This window comes from Callospermophilus lateralis, chromosome 5 (assembly GCF_048772815.1).
Source record: "Callospermophilus lateralis isolate mCalLat2 chromosome 5, mCalLat2.hap1, whole genome shotgun sequence".
In the NCBI taxonomy this organism is placed as follows: Eukaryota; Metazoa; Chordata; class Mammalia; order Rodentia; family Sciuridae; genus Callospermophilus; species Callospermophilus lateralis.
Genome location: NC_135309.1, coordinates 150,933,515 through 150,951,848, shown reverse-complemented (window position 1 = coordinate 150,951,848; position 18,334 = coordinate 150,933,515). Strand labels below are relative to the sequence as shown.

The following is an 18,334-nucleotide window of genomic DNA, read 5'->3' as shown; positions in this document are numbered from 1 at the left end:
AGTATTAAAGAGTAATTAGTATTTAATAAACACTGAACAATATACTTTATATTAGTGAATTTTATGGTACATAAAATATCTCAAAGCTATTATTTTTTTAAAGTTACAGGTAAAAATCATTGTAAGCATATATTTTAACCTATTATATCCAAAATATTTCAGCTTGTAATCAATATAAAATTATTAAATAGGTATTTTACTTTATTTTTATCATACCAAGTTTTCAAAATCAGTATATATTTTATACTTACAGCATATTTTATTTGAGATGGAAATTATGGTTGGAAATATTAGATCTATATTGCATTCTAACTAAAATTGCTGGTGAAAAATTAGATTCGCACAGTCAAGTTGCCCCAAATATAGGGGATTCAGTTCCTTAGTTGTGCTAACCTTACTTCAAGGTCCAACAGCCATGTGTGGGTAGTAGCTATGGTTTGAACCATGTGGGTATAAATTAACCACATACTTCCATTCCTTCTACTCCCAACATTGACAGACAGGCAGAACATTTACAAGAGGCTGCTGCCCTTTGGTAGCCCCGGAAGCATTTCTCCCACTGGTTGAGTTTCACATTTACAAAGGTGAACTTGTCCTTAATATAAAATGTGTTTGATCCCTTTGTTTTCATCACTGCAATTGTAAAAATTCAACCAATGTTACTAAATCTTGATGAAAGATGAGTGTGAAAACAAAGACTTGTCTCTGTTACATTCAATCCCTTAGAAAACCCAAGGTGAGTCACACATATGCACAAAATATAGAGGTGGACAAGAGGACTATAAATGGGGAAACTGGTAAAAAAAAAATGTATATATATATACACACACACAAGAATTTGTATTTTTGCTCGGTAAATTTATATAAATTCTTGGTAAGCTTTAGAAAAACAAATTTGAAATAATAAGCAATGTTTTGGGTATCCACGTAATCATATAATTTTCATTCTTTTTAACTATTAACCTAGTTAGTTTCTTCAGAAGTTTTACTAATATTTTGCTTTTGTTCCTTCACATTATTCCCTTAATACACTGCTGATTTGACTTTGCTAATTTTTCTTTAGTATTTTGTCCATGTTTGTAGTTTTATTTGTCTGTGCTATCCATGCCTAGTTTGGGCATTAGGATTATGCAAAGCTTTGAAAGATATTAGTATTCTCATTAGTATTCACTGCTAATCAGATACATTTGCTTTGATTTGTCTCTTCAGTTTAGGATTTGGTTGATTTTTTTTTTTTTTTTTTAAGAGAGAGAGAGAGGAGAGAGAGAATTTTTTAGTATTTTTCAATTTTCGGTGAACACAACATCTTTTTTTTTATGTGGTGCTGAGGATGGAACCCAGCGCCCAGCGCATGTCAGGAGAGCACGTTACCACTTGAGCCACATCCGCAGCCCAACTAGTTGATTTTTATATTTGTATAGACATATAATGCAGTTAATTGTGGAAATCACATTCTTCATTCTTTACTTTTTTATCCATTTAATAAATCATTTTAATACATCAGTACCTTGGGTTCTACCACTAGAGTTCTGGTTTTAACAGTTTGTCTTTCATCCTCAGGTTTTAAATCTTCTTTGAAAATTGTATCATCCTTCAATATTAGATATTGATCTTTTTCCATGCAGCAATTTTTGTGGCTAAATTTCTCTTCTGTTTGATATTATATTTCAACTAGTTTCATGACTTATTAAAAATGCAAAATAAATATTTTTCTACTTTTTTAAATTTTTTATTTGTTTATTTATTTTTTTATTTTTTGGTGGTGCTGAGAATCTAACCAGGATCCCAAGAATGCTAGGCTAGGCAAGTGCTCTACCACTGGGCTGTACTACTAGTTTCCCACCATTTTTTTCTTCTTGCATTTGTTTTAGATATGCTGCTTATAAATAATTTTATAGAAACATTTTTGTTGTTTTTTATCATATTAAGTAATATGATAATCCATGTTTCTAAATGAGAATTCAACCTATTTACATTTAATAAAGGTACGGATATATTTGAATATTCCTGTCACATTTTTTTACTTTATAAAAAATTTAATATGACCTCTTGTTAAATTCCCTCCCTTGTGTTGATTGATTGGGCTTTCTCTTTCTTTTTTAATTCTCTAGTGATTTTAACTAATCTAGTTTTTTTTTGTGTGTGTGTGTTTTTTCAATACTCAAGTTCTGTTGAAGTTTAAACATAGGTTTTCTTTATCTTTTTGGAAACCAAAAAGATTTTCATTTTTGCCTTTCCTTTGCTTCTTCTTCACTTTTCTACAACCATTTTCCATGATTGAATAAAATACTTTAAAGTTGTAGTACCAGTTTGTTATTGAATTCTCTATACTTTATGCTACTGTTTCTTAGTAATCCTTTGTTTGCAATTACATCAAAGTTTAAAACATTACCAATAATTACAAGTTTTACCATTCTTTGTTCACCACTCTTCTATTCTATTTTTTGTTTGTTTGTTTGTTTAGGAGGAGTATATCCTTAAGAATTTTTTTTAAAGGGGGGATTGATTTTCTGATTTTTTCCATATCCAAACTGGGCCTCATTTTGCCGTGTATTTTAGTTCTTGCTAGTTACTTTTGCCCAGAATTTTGAAGACATTTCTCTGCTGTTTTCTAGTGTTCTCCATTTTACTAAGGAAGTCTGATGTTCTCTTACATTATTAATTGGCTTTTTTTTCCCATTCTTACAGTTTTGGGAATTTCTTTTTCCCTTTAAGTTTCAAAATGAACTGGTCTGGGGTTAGGGCCCAAGTGTTAATACTGCTTAACACGCTTTCCCTGGAGACACAATTGTTTGTCCAGGATAAGATTAAAGAATTGTTCTTGGAATTCTTCCCTGGGGATAAATGCCACAGCCAGCTGCTCTAATTAGAGCCAGATGAGGGTGAGTGTGTAAGCTCTCTGGACAAACCTTATGTTTCCCCCTTCCACCTTCAGCCTGCTTCTGCAACCTTCTAGTGTCCCTGGATTCTGAGCTGGAGCCATTTCTGGTCCTTCATTAGATTTTTCTCAACTCCGCAGCAGACTTTTTCTGCAACTTTTTCCTGGTTTTCTGTTATCCTGATCCATATATCACTTTGTGATAGAAATAGAAAATGAGATTTTTGATACATTTTCTAAGACGTTTAAGAAAGTAAGTTCTTTATATGTCATTTCAAAAGGACTTGAAAGAGATAAATGCTCAGTTGGCAATCATGAAAGATACAGAACAGAGTGCCTTGTTCTCTAGCCCACATGGTTGTCTTACATTTCTGATTGCTTCACATCGTACACTAACTCAGTCTTTAACAATTGAGACTAACACTATTTTCCTTCCACATGCACCTTCTTGATCCACTGTGTCCTTGAGTAAGTTTGGCTTTAAGAGTGGGGTTCCTCTCCAATACCTGACCTGATGTTAACACTCAGTCTGAATGGATATATTTTCTTCTTTCCTTTGTGCTTACCTGAGGTGATAGCCAATCTTCCTTTTAGGATATAATATTTCTATCCAAAGACAAGTTTAATGTTTTTCTACTAAAGACTTACTCAGTGGTTACCTGTTGTTCCCTTTTAACTTTCTTGGCTTTGTTTTGTACCATTACTCTGAAGACAAGTTTCCGTCCATTTCTAATATAAACACTAAGTGATCACTATATCCAAACATTGTATTACTCAGTTCAAAACAGAAGCTCATGAGATCAGACTGTCCATTCTCCCACTGTAAATGCATGTTAATTCTCTTTTATTATTGCATTTTTCCCACATCATAAGGTTCTATTTTATTTTTTGAGCTCATACACACCTAGGTTAATGTTTTTTTGATCAGTTTTATTTTTTGACTGGAGTTTTTAAACATTGCAATGGAGATTTCACCTAGGTAAAGCTACAAGGACTTTATTATTATCTTATGTGTTGTATGTTTGTTTGCACATTTGTGTTTTGTGTTGTATGTCTGTGTGTACATATGTCCATATTTCATATATGAGGAGCGCTCATGAAAAATGGATCCGAATTATTTTTTTTATTCACGTGATTTAAATGGCTTAATTTAAATTAGGTAAACAGCTGTTAAGGATTGTTTTTAAAGGTGGTTAACAGATCTGTTTGTTTACTAATTTAAATCAGGTAAACAGCTGTTAAGGATTGTTTTTAAAGGAGGTTAACTGATCTGTTTGTTTACTTTCACCTTTCCTTTTCATTATATTTAATAATTCTTTTCAGGATAATGTCTCTTTAGCATCATTGCCAGAATTCCTATCTTCATCCCAGTGCCAGTGAAGACAAACTACAGCTTCTATGATAGCTATCACAGTAAACTGTATAAACTGATGCATCAATGAATATAACTCAACAAGTAATGCTCAATCAAGGAGTCAACTTACTTTGAGAGGAAACGGACTTTGGGAGGAGACGGACATATTGATAGATTCCTCCACTTTGAACTGCTTACAGAACTTGCCTAGACTATGTAACTATCATTTGGTACAGCGAATTGTGGTAATGCTGGCATATCTTTGCTGATGGTGTCACCAGTGATGCAATTTTTCCAAAGGAGCTGTCAATTGGCTTGGTGTCGTGGCATTTCTGTATCCTCCTCCCTTCTGCTAGTGATGGTCTAAAATTTGGGGGCCAATGGCTATATGCTGGACTGGTAGTCAGTGACGGGTATGATCCAATTGTGGTGGTATCAACCTAAGACAGGAGGCTGACGCCTAAAGGTCAGTTTTCCGATGACGGGTAAGAACCATATGTTGAATTGGACAACCTACCAGGCACGGTCCTTAAGCCACATTAACCTCACTCCCCCACTGGCACCAAGGCCAAATTTGGGGGCCAACAGAGGTGAGGCAAAGAACCTCACCCCCCCCACTGGTGCATAGACCTATCCACAAGTATGGCTGTATGCTGGACCGGTAGTCAGTGACGGGTGTGATCCAGTTGCAGTGGTATCAACCTAAGACAGGAGGCTGACGCCTAAAGGTCAGTTTTCCGATGACGGGTAAGAACCATATGTTGAATTGGACAACCTACCAGGCACGGTCCTTAAGCCACATTACTTGTTATTTAATTAATCAGAAGGGGGGAGATGCTGGGAGCCATCAGCCAAGTAGGTATGACAATTTCCTTGCCAGCGTACCCCGATGTTTCTTTAGTGGAAGGACTCATGGAAATAGGACATTTTGCAGCGACATTGCATGTAAGGTGACCTTGCTCAAGGACCAGGGCGGATCCGTGTTTAGGGTATTCCCGGTTTAGCATAATACGAGATTAGGGCGTTCCCCATTTAGAATAGGGCATATCCTGCTGCCTGAGTTCCTCTTGAGTTCTTAGGGTCCGACAGTATATTTTGGGAGACAGAAGCCCAGTGGAGGTGTGGATTTGGGCAGAGAACGTGGATTTCCCAGAATGTGTTTGTAGACGGAATAAAGAATTGCTGTTTGAATCTACAAAGCTGTGAGTGGCTCGTGATTTGTGCCCAGACAGACTGCGGCACACCTTCTTTTCTATCCATATCAGAATCAAATTCTCTCTGACCCTTCCCCTGCCAGGCAGACAGAGTCAAGGGCTACATCTTCCTCCTAGATTCTCATGGTAGAACTGACATTGGGAAAAGTGTCATCCTAGCACATTCATGCTTCCATAAATGATACTGATTGAAATTGAACTTGGATTTAGACCTAACACAAGTTGTATCTGATAAACTGGGAACATCACCAGCCTAAAGGCACAGATTGACCTGAGTATGGGGAAGAAGGCAAAGGCTCCTCCATTACAAAATCACCCTCAAAGTTAATGTAACAGTCTGCGTGAATTAACTTCTACATAGGATGCAATGTTGTCTAAGGAAAGGTAGTAACAAGGTATCAGTCGGAAGCCACAAACACACAATTAATATCAACAATTATTTATGACTTAAACCAACAAAACACCTTTCAGGCAAGAGTATTTACTGCTGAATTTGTGACATTGTTTAGAATTACTATTCATGGTAAAAGTAAGACCTGCTTTTATTCCTGTTTCTAAATTCTCTTGGATAAATTCCCTTTGATAATCCCTCCCTCCCCTCATGGCCTGTACCTGAAACAGATCACATCCACTGCCCTACCCTTGATGTGCCAGTGGGGAAAACTAAGTCTTTTGGTATGTTTAAGAGTTGTCTCAGTGCTTTATACACATCAAGGGTAGATATTTTTCCTAATTTACTGATAAAAAAAAAAAAACTACAGTTAAATTTTGTGAGGTAATTAGAAGAAAACAAAGCTAGATCCATCAAATTCCAAAACCGTTTCTGGTGGACCCCAAAATACCATATAGGAAGGAAGGAGCTGTGGTTTCCAGCCCTAAACTCTATGTTCCTGGTGTGAAAGAGCAGGCCTCAGTGAACTGACCCCTAACTGCCTTCTGAAGCAAAAATCGATCATTTTATTGGGTGCTCTCTCTGGGCTAGGCATGACCTCGACATTTTACATGTGCCATTTGTTAAAAACAATGATGACAAGTAGTGAACCAGGTGAGCAGGTTAAATAACATGCTGAAGGAACCCAAGAGTTGGCAATGGAGCTGAGATTTTAATTCATGCCTGACTCATAAGACACACTCTCTTAACCTTACATGCTTTAAAGTGCACATTTTGTGATAGATATTTGTGAACCCACAGAATGAAAAAGAAGTTTTGAAAATACATTCTGTTTTATAAGACTACATTCTGAGTTCACATACATTTGTTTTTATTGTACTGAAAAAAAAAAAGACTCTCAACTGTTAATGTCTACACATAAGTGGACATTAGTGTCAAAAGCTGGGAAAAGGGAATAAATTTGATTTTTAGGTTTCAAAAAAAGAAAGAAAGAAAGAAAATCACAATGAATAAGTCAAAAGTTTTAGGTCTGAGCATGAAGTGAAGGTATAAGCAGGGAAGGAGTAATGTGGGAAAGATCCTCATTAAATTGCTTAGGATAGAAACCACACCTGCCTCAGGAATCGAGTCTCTTTCTAAAGATATTAGCAGTCTTGTCATTTTTGTCTTGCTTGTGATTTCATGTGATTATCCTCATGGTTAGACTATAGAGTAAAAAGATAGCTACCTACTGGAGCAAGTCGTGTTTTTATAGAAAGCTTGGAGAAGGTTATCACCTCTCTTTGCAGCTGGGTGGGAAGCCATTAACTAAGACTGAACTCATGGAGAATTTTCTGGCTGATGTGCAGTATTGGCCAGAAGAATAGAGCGCCAGGCCACGTTTCACCTACTCCAGGTTTTGCCAGGGGACAGCCCCATTTGCTCCCAACTGAACACAGCTCATAAAATCCATTTCTGTCCGGTAGCACTTGAGCATCAGCAGCTCATTGAGAATTTGTCTGGATTAGATTGAACAGATGGAGTTGAGGATGGAGAGGAAGAGATGAAGGCAGAGATTATTATAAAGGAAAAAGTGAGACCGTTTGGTGACTGAAGAACAAGTATTCAAAGCAGCATCCAGGAGTTTTAACCTGAGTGGTTGGGAATGGATACAGCTTGATAGAAATGTAAGCCAACAAGACCATTGAGGAGAAATACTCTAAACAGACAAGGACACCTTCAGGTTAATGTGAAAAGAAATATGTTCAAGTTCGCCAAATTAGGGGTAAAAGGGGCAGTGATGTTCTTCAACGATCAGATCAAAAGCCTCCAGAGGGCTTTATTCCCTCACAGTCTTGAATAACATGATGAATAACTCAGTCTCCCACTGGGATTCCAGGCACTTAGGAAGAAAAAGTGGGGAAATTAATCACTTCCCCATAGAGTCCCACTTTTTCCCTCTCATACAGAACATTACTAAGTGCTGTTTTGTGACAGGGACCATTTTCGGTTTTCCAACATGCACTAACCTGCTTGATTTTCTGAGGCAGCAGCTATCATCACGACAATTTTTCTCAAAAAGAAACTAAAGCTCAGACCCAGGAGTCACATCTGGACACAGAGAGCCTGTCATTATCTCTTACCCACACTGCCTCACAGCTGCACCGGGACCTGGAGGCGACATGAACCAGCAACCCAGCAGCCAACACGACACTTCTTCCCTGCTGGAAGTTCAGTGGTAACCTAAGGTCCGCCTGATCCCCAGCTCTGCATTCCAGAATTCCAGCATGGTGGTGGTTGGCTCTCAGAAGTTCTCTATTGTCTGTCCATTTGTTACCACCGAAATCTTGGAACCCTGGAGCCTGCTGGAGTTCCAACTCACTGAGGGCCATGCTTAATAAAAGATTCCACCTTCTCCTTCCATTGTAACTGTGTATGTTTCTCAGTCTCTCTTTACATCAAGCCTGGGCATTCAGTGTTTTATCTCTTTAGTAACACAGATGTTTTGGTACATGCACATGCATGTGTGTGCACGCACGCACACACACACACACTCAGCCACTTTTCTCAAGAGTTGTCTCAAAGCCAGGGTTTCCACCTCTTTCCCAGGCCCTGATTTTATGCCTACACTACTTTTTTTAAACACTGATATGAATTCCCCTTGATGACCCTTGTGTATACTGACAATTGCTCTTATTGGATCCCACCAGAGATTCCAGTGTAAAATTCAAGGATAAAGCAATCTAGTGTTTACATATATTTTTTTCCCCGAGCCTACTTGACTTCCATGTAAATTTGTTTACCTTCCTGACCTTCCCTTCAACCTATTTTGAACTTAGCCTATTAAGGAATTTGAGAAGGATACTTGTTTTCCAGGATGAAGTGTCTAATTGCTTCACATGAGTAAAAGAAACCCAGCAATCTTCCCAAATCAAAAAAAAAAAAAAAAAGTCCACCCATAGATGACAAATCCATTGGCAAACTTGCATAATCATTTATCTAATTAGCAAGTAGTTCTCTAAATATTCCCTTACCACACACACCCTACATAGGAATGGTACTACAGAGATGAGATTATACCAGCACAGATTATTAAGAAATCCCCTTTATATATTACAGTTTCTTATAATGAATATTGGCTGCAACCATCTAATAGTTCGGTAAATTTCTATTATATAGGTCCATACATGATCCAGGCACATGTGCCAAATGGTGGGAGTATGAAGATGAAGATATTATCCAGGAAAAATCATTTAGTCACACCTATTAGGATGACTATGGTAAGAGAAGGAGGGAGAGGAAGAGAGAAGATAAGAGCAATTGTTGCTAGGATATAGAGAAGTTAGAACCCTTTTTCAATGTTGGCAAGAATATACAATCGTGCAGCTACTATAGAAAACAGTACAGTGGCCCCTCCAAAACTTAAAGATCAAAGAGCAATAATTGGCTCATATGGTAATTCTGAGTATATACCCAGAACTGAAGGAAGGGACTCTGAGATCTGTAAATCCACACTCATAGTGGCTCTGATCACAAGTATGGGTAGAAACAATCTATGTATGGGTGAACAAATAAGCAAAATATGGTGTATATCTACTATGGAATATTATTCACCCTCAAAAAAGGAAGGAAATTCTATTATATGCTATAACATGGATCAACCTTGAGAACATTATGCTAAATGAAATAAGCCAGGCCCAAAAGTACAACTTTTCTATGATTCCATTTATCTGAGTTAACTAAAATAGTCAAATTTACAAAGATATAAAGTAGCATGGTGTTTACCAGAAGCTGGGAGAGGGGGGAATAGAGAGTCACTATTTAATATGTATGGAGACTCAGTTTGAAAAGATTAAGAAGTTTAGAAAGGATGGTACTGATGGTGTACAACAACATAACTACTCAATGCTACTGAAGTGCACATTTAAAATGGGTGAAATGGTAGATTTTATTTTACCACAATTGAAGATATTAGGCTTTAAATAAAGGGTTTCATCGAATATGGGAGAGAGATCTATGAAGAAGCAGTTAGGCAACAGTCTAATGAGTGCTGAGACATCTGCACCGTTGCTACTCTCTAGATTCACACAGTGCACATGTTAAAACACGTTTCACAAGCAGTCCTTTCATCTAAAGTCACAAGATAAAGAACAGGGTGTTACCATTTTGAGATGTTAATCACTGAGCTCCAATAGGGGAATTAAAAATGTTTAACAAAAAATACAACAATTCTAACATACGCAGGGTCCAGTTCCAAAACTAGGTTAAGACTATGAAGCTGGCAGGGGTGGGGACATGGAAAGAAAGGAAATAACTAGATCACAGAAGTTCAAGTCCAGACACTAAATGATTGGCAGGGCTTTCTGTCTACGGTTTGTCACACAGACAGGTAGAAACAGGGAACAGCAGGAAGCAGTCAGTGGCGGAATCCAGTGTTAGTGCTTGGAAACTTTGTAGTCTCCACTTAGGAGAGCTGCACGTCGCCTCCCTGATAGTCAGCACTGAGTCCAGGAGCTGTGGTGCCCGTGTGCTTTCAAAATTCACTTAATCCCCATCCTATCCACCCTATCTAGAGTAATTTTTCTTTCAGTATCCTAGGACTCACGTATTCCTAGAAGATAGAAAGGGGAGTGCTCTGGACAACTGACAGTGATGTGAGGAGGAAAGAAAGTCCCTACCTAGATAGGACATTATAGGTGGAACCAGATCAATCCCTCTCATTATCTGGGACAGCGTTGGAATGGAGATCAACTAAATTCAAGAACCAATATAGCATAATTAGACATAGAAAGTACTAAATATCCAAGCACTATTCCTGAAAACTTCCAACAAATATTCTGTCAATTCTAGAGCCAATAGAGCATAATTAGAAATATAAAGTACTAAAAGCTAAATATCCAAGTACTATACCTGAAAAATCCCAACAGCTATTCTGTGTACGCAGGGTTACAGGGGTATATGTGTGTGTTTTAATATTGAACACATGAATTTGCATGTCATACTTGCACAGGGGCCAAGCTTATTATCCTCTGTATTGTTCCAATTTTAGTATATATACTGTTGAATGAAGCACTTTAAAAAATAATAATAATTCAAATGATAATGAGATCCATGATAAGGCTCTTCTGGACAGGGGAACTAAAAGAAACCCCCAGCCCACATTTAAGAACACGACTAGGACCATACTCATGGTTCCTATAAGACTTAGACACATCCCTGACACAACACACAAAGTGAAAAAACATAGGAATCACAGTCGGGACAATGCAAGATGTGGAAAGTGATCCAGCCCGACCACAATGCATGTCAAAACAAATTCCTGAAACATTTTCAACCAGCCTTCCCAAATGTCATTTTAGTGGCTCTGTCACAGACTTGCCTTTTTTGGACCCCAGAAACAAAAGAAAATCAGGCTGGTATCTGTAGCCCACTAAAGACTCTGAACTAGGGTTAAGAGTCCTGCAGCCTTAACAGTCCTGTGTCAGTACATTGCTCTTCATTAAAAAGGGTCAGCCTAATGTCAGATAATGGAACTCTCTGGTCCCACTGACTTTGTCACATCATTAGCTGAAATTATCCGTGAGCCAATATGTGAGCAATTTCTTGTTATTCACACATTAGCATCCAGCATCTTGGGATTCCAAACCTCTTAGCAATAATTTAACAGTAAGACCACAATGTTTCTTTGTTTTCTAGTGAGAGTCAACTCATGTGATTCTCTCCAAGTCCATTAGGTATTCTTTTCTGTTCCTTCTGGCAATTCTTCCCCTTCTCAATAGCATCTCTGAATTATTAATTTGCTTGCGGTACCAAATGCAGACAGATGATTGAAAAAGGGGACAATTTTCAGTGTGAATCTCATTTCATACATGGATACTAACCAGAGAGCAGCCCTAATGCCATCCATGTGAGGTTGGTGTTATATGTGTTGATCTTATGACACCAGTGGATGGCCTTACTGTTTAAGTGCAAATGGTAAGATACTATATAGTTTTTGCAAAAACAATGTATTATTTAAAAGACTTTATGCCTAATGAGGTAGAATACCAAAGAATTAAATATTCAGGAACTCTACATGAAAATCAATTTTTCGTTAAAACTATATGTATCTATGAAAGCTAAAGCAAATGATTGAAAACACTACTAGTGTTTGCAAAAGAAAAGTTTTCTCTTTGAGGTATAGCATTTATTCATGGATTATAATTAATAGTTATTGAATATTACTTCTGAGGAAAAAAAAATATGGATTTCTATCCCTAAGTAATTTTCAGATTTACACTCTTGGGAGATGGATAATTTATATTTAATTTTAGTACAAATCAGTTGTAGTTCCGTATAGCTCACAAGAAGGTTAGATTCTAAGGTTAATTGTTAGGTAGTTTAAACAAAAAATGTGTGGTTAAAACGTACTTTGAAAATCTCTTAAGTCATTCATAAAATGCAATATGCATAGTTTTACAGTATTTTAAGTATATAATGTATACATTATACCATACACAAAATAACAAAAATATGCAAAATGTCCTTTTATATTAATTTTCTATAGAAATGCACAAGAAAACTGTTGCTAAACTATATCCATTGTTAATAATATAAAGCAAATAATGAAACACTACTCAAGGAAATTTGTGTCATGAAATTGGTATGAACTATAAGGATTCAGAAGAGGAAAATGGCTGGCTTCTCCAATTAACATTTTCCTGATAGAACAACCATCTGCTTTTAACCCATTTTGTTCCATCATCCCAGATGTGGAACACCTTTAAAAACTTACATTGAGGGCTGGAAATATAGCTTAGTTGGTAAAGTGCTTGCCTCACATGCACAAGGCCCTGGGTTCGATCCCCAGCACCACCAAAACAAAACAAAACAAACTTACATTGAACAACAGATAAACCACTTATGACAACTTCCAAATAACATTTGAATATTATGTTCATAGAGTTAAAAACATGGGTCTTCACTAAAACCCAAATATGTTATAGTGCACTGAAGAAATAGAACTGATAGAACATAAAGAAAAAAATAATCTTTAAGGAATTGGCGAATTGGCTCATGTGATTTTAGACCCACAGAAGAGCTGCAGATTGAGTCTGAAGGCAGTCTTCTGAAAGAATCCCCTCTTCTTAGGAGCAAATCAACTAACTGGATGAATCCTGCCCAAATTATCAAGGATAATCTGCTTCACTCAAAGTATACTGATTTAAATGTTAATCTCATTTTTAAAAATACCTTCACAGAAACATCTAGAATAAAGTTTGATCAAATACCTGATTATTATGACCTAGACAAGTTCACACATAAAATTGATCATCTCACACAATTTTAAGAGGTTTGTATAAATGAGGGATACTCCAGCTATAGCTCACAGCCACATTTATATGACTCACAAAATCCAAAGGCCAGAATCAATGTATTGACAGGTGAATTGCCCCTAAAGGCTGAGAGAAGGCTCTGTCAAGGCTTCTCCCCTTGACTTACAGATTGGTGTCTTCTTGCTGTCTGAGTCTTTTCACATTATCTTGCCCCTATGCACCTCTGTACCGGAATTTTCCCTTTTTATAAGGACAAAAGTCATATTGGATTAGCACCCACCTTAATGAACCCACTTTAACTTGATTGCCTCTATAAAGAGGCAAAAATTAAAATCTCCAAATAATATCACACTCTGAACTAACAAGGGTTACGACTTCAACATAAGAAGGTGGGGGGGTGCAGATTGCCAGGCAAGGTGGCGCATGTCTGTAATACCAGCTGTTCAGGAGGTTGAGGCACTAAAATCATAAGTTCAAAGCCAGCCTCAACAAAAGCAAGGCACTAAGCAATTCAGTGAGACCTTGTCCCTAAATAAAATACAAAATAGGGCTGGGTTGTGGCTTAGTGGCCAAGTGCTCCTGAGTTCAATCCCTGGTACCCTTCCCACCCCAAAAAAGAATGAGGGGTTCAGTCAACCTATAATAAACATTATATAAAAAAAAATCAACATGAACCATGGGACTGTAAGCAAAGCTCCATTTTGCAAATGTTTTCTCTTAAATCCTTGATCAATTTGCTACAAAGACTGTATCTTCAACAGAACCAATGTAAATAAGAATCAAATTAAATTACCTGAGACTTGTGATTTGCCTGAAATTTCGCCATTGCTACCAAATTTGTCAGCATTACCTCCCACAACCAACTGTCAAACAATGGCAATTACACTTTCTTTATTACTTCTCAATTCCCCTGAAACTTTATATTTACCTTTCACTTGGTAACATTTCACACACAAAAGAATTGACTATTTTATTGTAATTTTTGTTTGTACTTTTATAAAAAATTTATTGTTGTATGCTATTTACTATTCCATTTTATAAATGTTTTTGAGACATGATATGTTACATATATTTTATATAATGTAACTATTTTATATTACACTAATATAATTTATGCTTCTACATAGGCACTTTGCTATATGTAGCAAAATTTTAAAAAATTCATTGGGAGTTCTTGGCATGATATAAGGCATTATAATTTTTTTCTCCTTTAAAATAATGGGAAATAAATTTATAGTTCGTGTTCCCATGCAGAGCTGCTGATTTTTAGAGATTGCTTACTGATTTCTGAGTTGTAAGATAATAAAAAGGTAGAAATTGAACTGTGATTTCATGAAATTTGCTTCATAAAAATTCAAGAAAGTTCTTCAAGCTAAGAAAAAAAGACACTCAGGTGCATAAATACAAAAGTTCCAAACATTTGGGCACACTAGTTACAGGATGGCATTTGATTAGGAGACAGTCACAGAGGAAGGCTTCATCTGTAAAATTAGAAAAGGGAGGGCCTTCAGTTCCAAGATAAAGAGGTGAGAATTTACTGATAAGCAACAAAGAGGTCAGTGGTATTATCATGAATGGAGAATCCAGAAAGCTTGCTTGGGTGGTACAAGAGGAAGGCTAAAACTAGACAGAACATGACAAGTGTGAATTAAGACGGATTAAAATCTTCAGGTGCCCTCTACTGGTGGTTAAGGAGTGATGCAACTCAAGTGAAATACTTCTATGCCACTAGAACAAACAGGAAGGAAATTCTCCTCCTCAGAGTGAAAAAATGCCAAAAATAGAGTCACACAAAGCTCTCCAACAGTCAACAACATAAGCCTCCATAAAGCAATCAATATACAATAAAAAATGGACAGCTTAGAATGAAAAGATCTATCTTCTCTAGTGTTTAAAGAATAATCTGTCATTTGTGGAGGGGAAAAAAAGGTCTAAAATCTTTAAACACTTTTAAAAACCTGAAAATAGTTTGGAAATGAATTTGTAGACTTTTGTTCCAGTTGGCTTTCAAGATAAATTGGAAGGTCTGTGAGAGAATGTAGTTCAAAACATTTCCTAAAATCTGTTCACCTAAAACCATCAAAAGCACATTTTTGAGACAGTTTATGGTCTGAATTTGGAACAAGAGAAAATAAGGTCACACCATTCCAATTCCTTGAAAGGAGCTTTAATGTGATATCCCATCCAGTACCCTCTCCAGCATCCCCCCGCACCCCCCTCCTTGCTCTGTCTTCTCTCTCCTTTGCCTTCCTCCACATTGAGACTAAATCCCTTTTCTCTAGAAAGAAATGACAAGAGACAGTGACCAAAAGTATGGAGGAGAAGAGGCAAAAGAGAAGTATTTCATTGTCCAACTCTGCATTAAATTTTCAATTGTTTTTGGCAGTATGCTAATGAGTTTTGAAAATAACCAGCAATCTGCAAACTTAGATAAATCAATTAATATCTGTTTCCACATTTCTAAGATGTGTAAGATGAAGAGGACAGCAAGCACATTCTATAACATCCTTTCCAACCGTAAATTTGAAAGTATCATTTTTAATTGAAGAACTCGAAGTTGCCCCTACTCCTCTACCACCGTTGTACAGAAGAGGAATTCAAGGCCCAGAAACATTCCATGGTTTTCCTAAGTAGAAGACACTGAACTAGAAGCAAGACGTTTGACCACTGTGGGTTTTCTGCTTCATTCTTAGTTCTTTTTACTTAAATTAGAAAAGCCATCCTACATTTCAGAGATACAAGCTTTAAATATATTCAAATGACCAGTTCTAAACCAAATTAAATTATTATCCTAATGATATTTAAGTGCAGGTGTATGTAGATATAGATATCTCTGTGTATGTGTATTTACATACATCCCTATATTCTTCTATATATGTATGTTTTTGGTGTTCTATATATAAGAAAACAATATTTCGTTATGCAATTAAGTATTACACATTATTTAAAGATTTTAGTTCTCTTAAGCAGACTTGGAATTTTCTTCCTGAAAATACCTACCCTTGTATTTCCACTCTATTCACCTTAGTGGAATTGTCCATCTGATCTCCCACATGATATTTCTGTTTTATTCATTTAAAATCAGCAATTTTACTAGTGGTGTAGTAAAATTTTCCAAAAATATTAAAATGCAATTCTTAAACAGCAGGCATGACTGCTTCCAAATCTGTATTTTCTATGTGGTCTGGGTAAGGTCTGTTTGGCACATTATAGAAAAGGATTGAGTGATAAAAAAACTTGGATTAAACCATTTTACAAATGGGTGTTTACAGACACATAAGAAGCCAGATCACAAGCACTATGTTAAAAAGTCAAATAGATGGCACAATGTTCAGTGATGGTTTTAACCAAACCAGCATTCAGTTCCTCTTCTTTAAATGGTACCACATTGCCTTCTGAAGAACTCTTTCCTCTTTTTCTTACCATCAATGGAGAGCCCATGTGGCAAGCCTGACCAATTTCAGCCCTCATCCTTCACACTACAGCAGGTGGCCCAGACTGAGCAAGACAAAGTGTCAAATCTCCATTCCTGTCTCAATCCCACAACTTGTCTAATTATATTACACTTTAAGTGTCTTTGCTTTGTCTTTCTTTTCCAAAAAGAAAGACTATATTATCTATCATCTATCTTATTAAATTTTTCTGATGAAATGAGTTGACACACAATTTTTGAAAATGTTATTATTAAGTCAGAGGGTCTTGTTTTTTGAGAGACAGTGGGGAAGGGAGAGAATGGAAATCCATTAATATGGACCTACAATTGCACTGCAAGTGTAAAAATGTTCAGCTCAAATCCTTTAGTAAGTATGACTGATAGGCTTTTCTTAAAATAAAAAATACAGAACTGAAATTTAATCATAAGTAATTCTGTCCCGTCCATTTAAAGAGTGCAATTCAGTGGTTTTTATTATATTCACATAGTTGCACAATGATTACCACAAGAACATTTTCATACCACAGGAGGAAATCCCACACCAAGGCAGAATGACATATTATAAACCAAGGATTCAGTCTCCATTCAAACTGCCTGAGACCAGAAGTGTTTCAGATTTCTACAATTCTGAAAATTTCAGAATATTTGCATAACTTTAGACCATTCACACTTAGGTCATGAAAAAATATGATACATCAGTTTCTATAGAAGTTGATGCACCTCATATTTGTAGTTTGTGTCATATTTTAAAATATGTACTCACATGTGTGAATACATTTGCTGTTCCCAACGCAATGCTGTGCTGTATCAGGGCATATTGACCATATTTTATAAAACAATAAAATTAAAACAAAAATATTAAGACCATTAATTTGTTGAAGAGAACAAATTAAATTCCAGATCTCCTGATTCTAATCCTATAAATCCTTTGTTATTTTTATTGCACAATGTTTTATGGATTGCAGATAAGCTAATTATATACATCTCTAAAGTAGAGTGACTTCAAAAATTCTTCCATTGCTCAAAAAATAGTCAAGATTCGATGTTTTCTGAATATCTATGTTATTCCTTTTTCTATCATTATTAGCCATCAAAATCTCTCTATAAAAATGAAAAACTTTTAAGCCTTTTTTCATTTATTAAGTGTCATTTTAAGCCTGGTGTTTGAGAAATTATGATTGTTACCAGGGTGAAGAACTGTAATATCAAACTATTCATAAATCATTCCTAAGTGAACCAAATGAAGGAATGAAATTAGATAAACACTGAGTTTCTTTCATTTAAAATAGAACTCATACTTAATAATGATATGAAAAATATATGCAAAAATTGAACTCAATATTTATTGAGCACCCACTATATGCCAGGCCTTGCACCAGTTTAGCAATTGAACAGTTTGCTCTTTCATCTAAGGTTGTAATTGGATTTACCTCTACATTCTTCTGATGTCTAACCTAAAACACTAAAAATATAGGAATACAACCCTTCCCCTAGTAGGCCAAGAAAGAAAAGCTGCTTACTTTAATTAGCAAAAAAATAGAAAAATAATTTTAAATGATAAAAAGCAGTACTAATAAGAGTGTGGGAAGACCTAGTTCTTCTACAGAGCACTACACTATATGTACAAGGAACTTCAAAGACATCAACTGTTTTGACCTCATGATTTCATTTCTAAGAACTTAGCTTTATGAAACAATCACTGACATTCATAAAATGATAACAAAAGAATGATCAATTAAATATAATTTATAATAACAAAAATTGGGAAG

General features: G+C 36.1%; 1 non-coding gene across 1 annotated transcript; it reads right to left on the bottom strand.

Moving 5' to 3' along the window:
* Window positions 1-10,785: 10,785 nt before the first annotated feature.
* LOC143400538 (U6 spliceosomal RNA) lies at window positions 10,786-10,890 on the bottom strand. Its single transcript, XR_013091461.1, has one exon. It is a non-coding gene; the product is annotated as a U6 spliceosomal RNA (small nuclear RNA).
* Window positions 10,891-18,334: the final 7,444 nt, after the last annotated feature.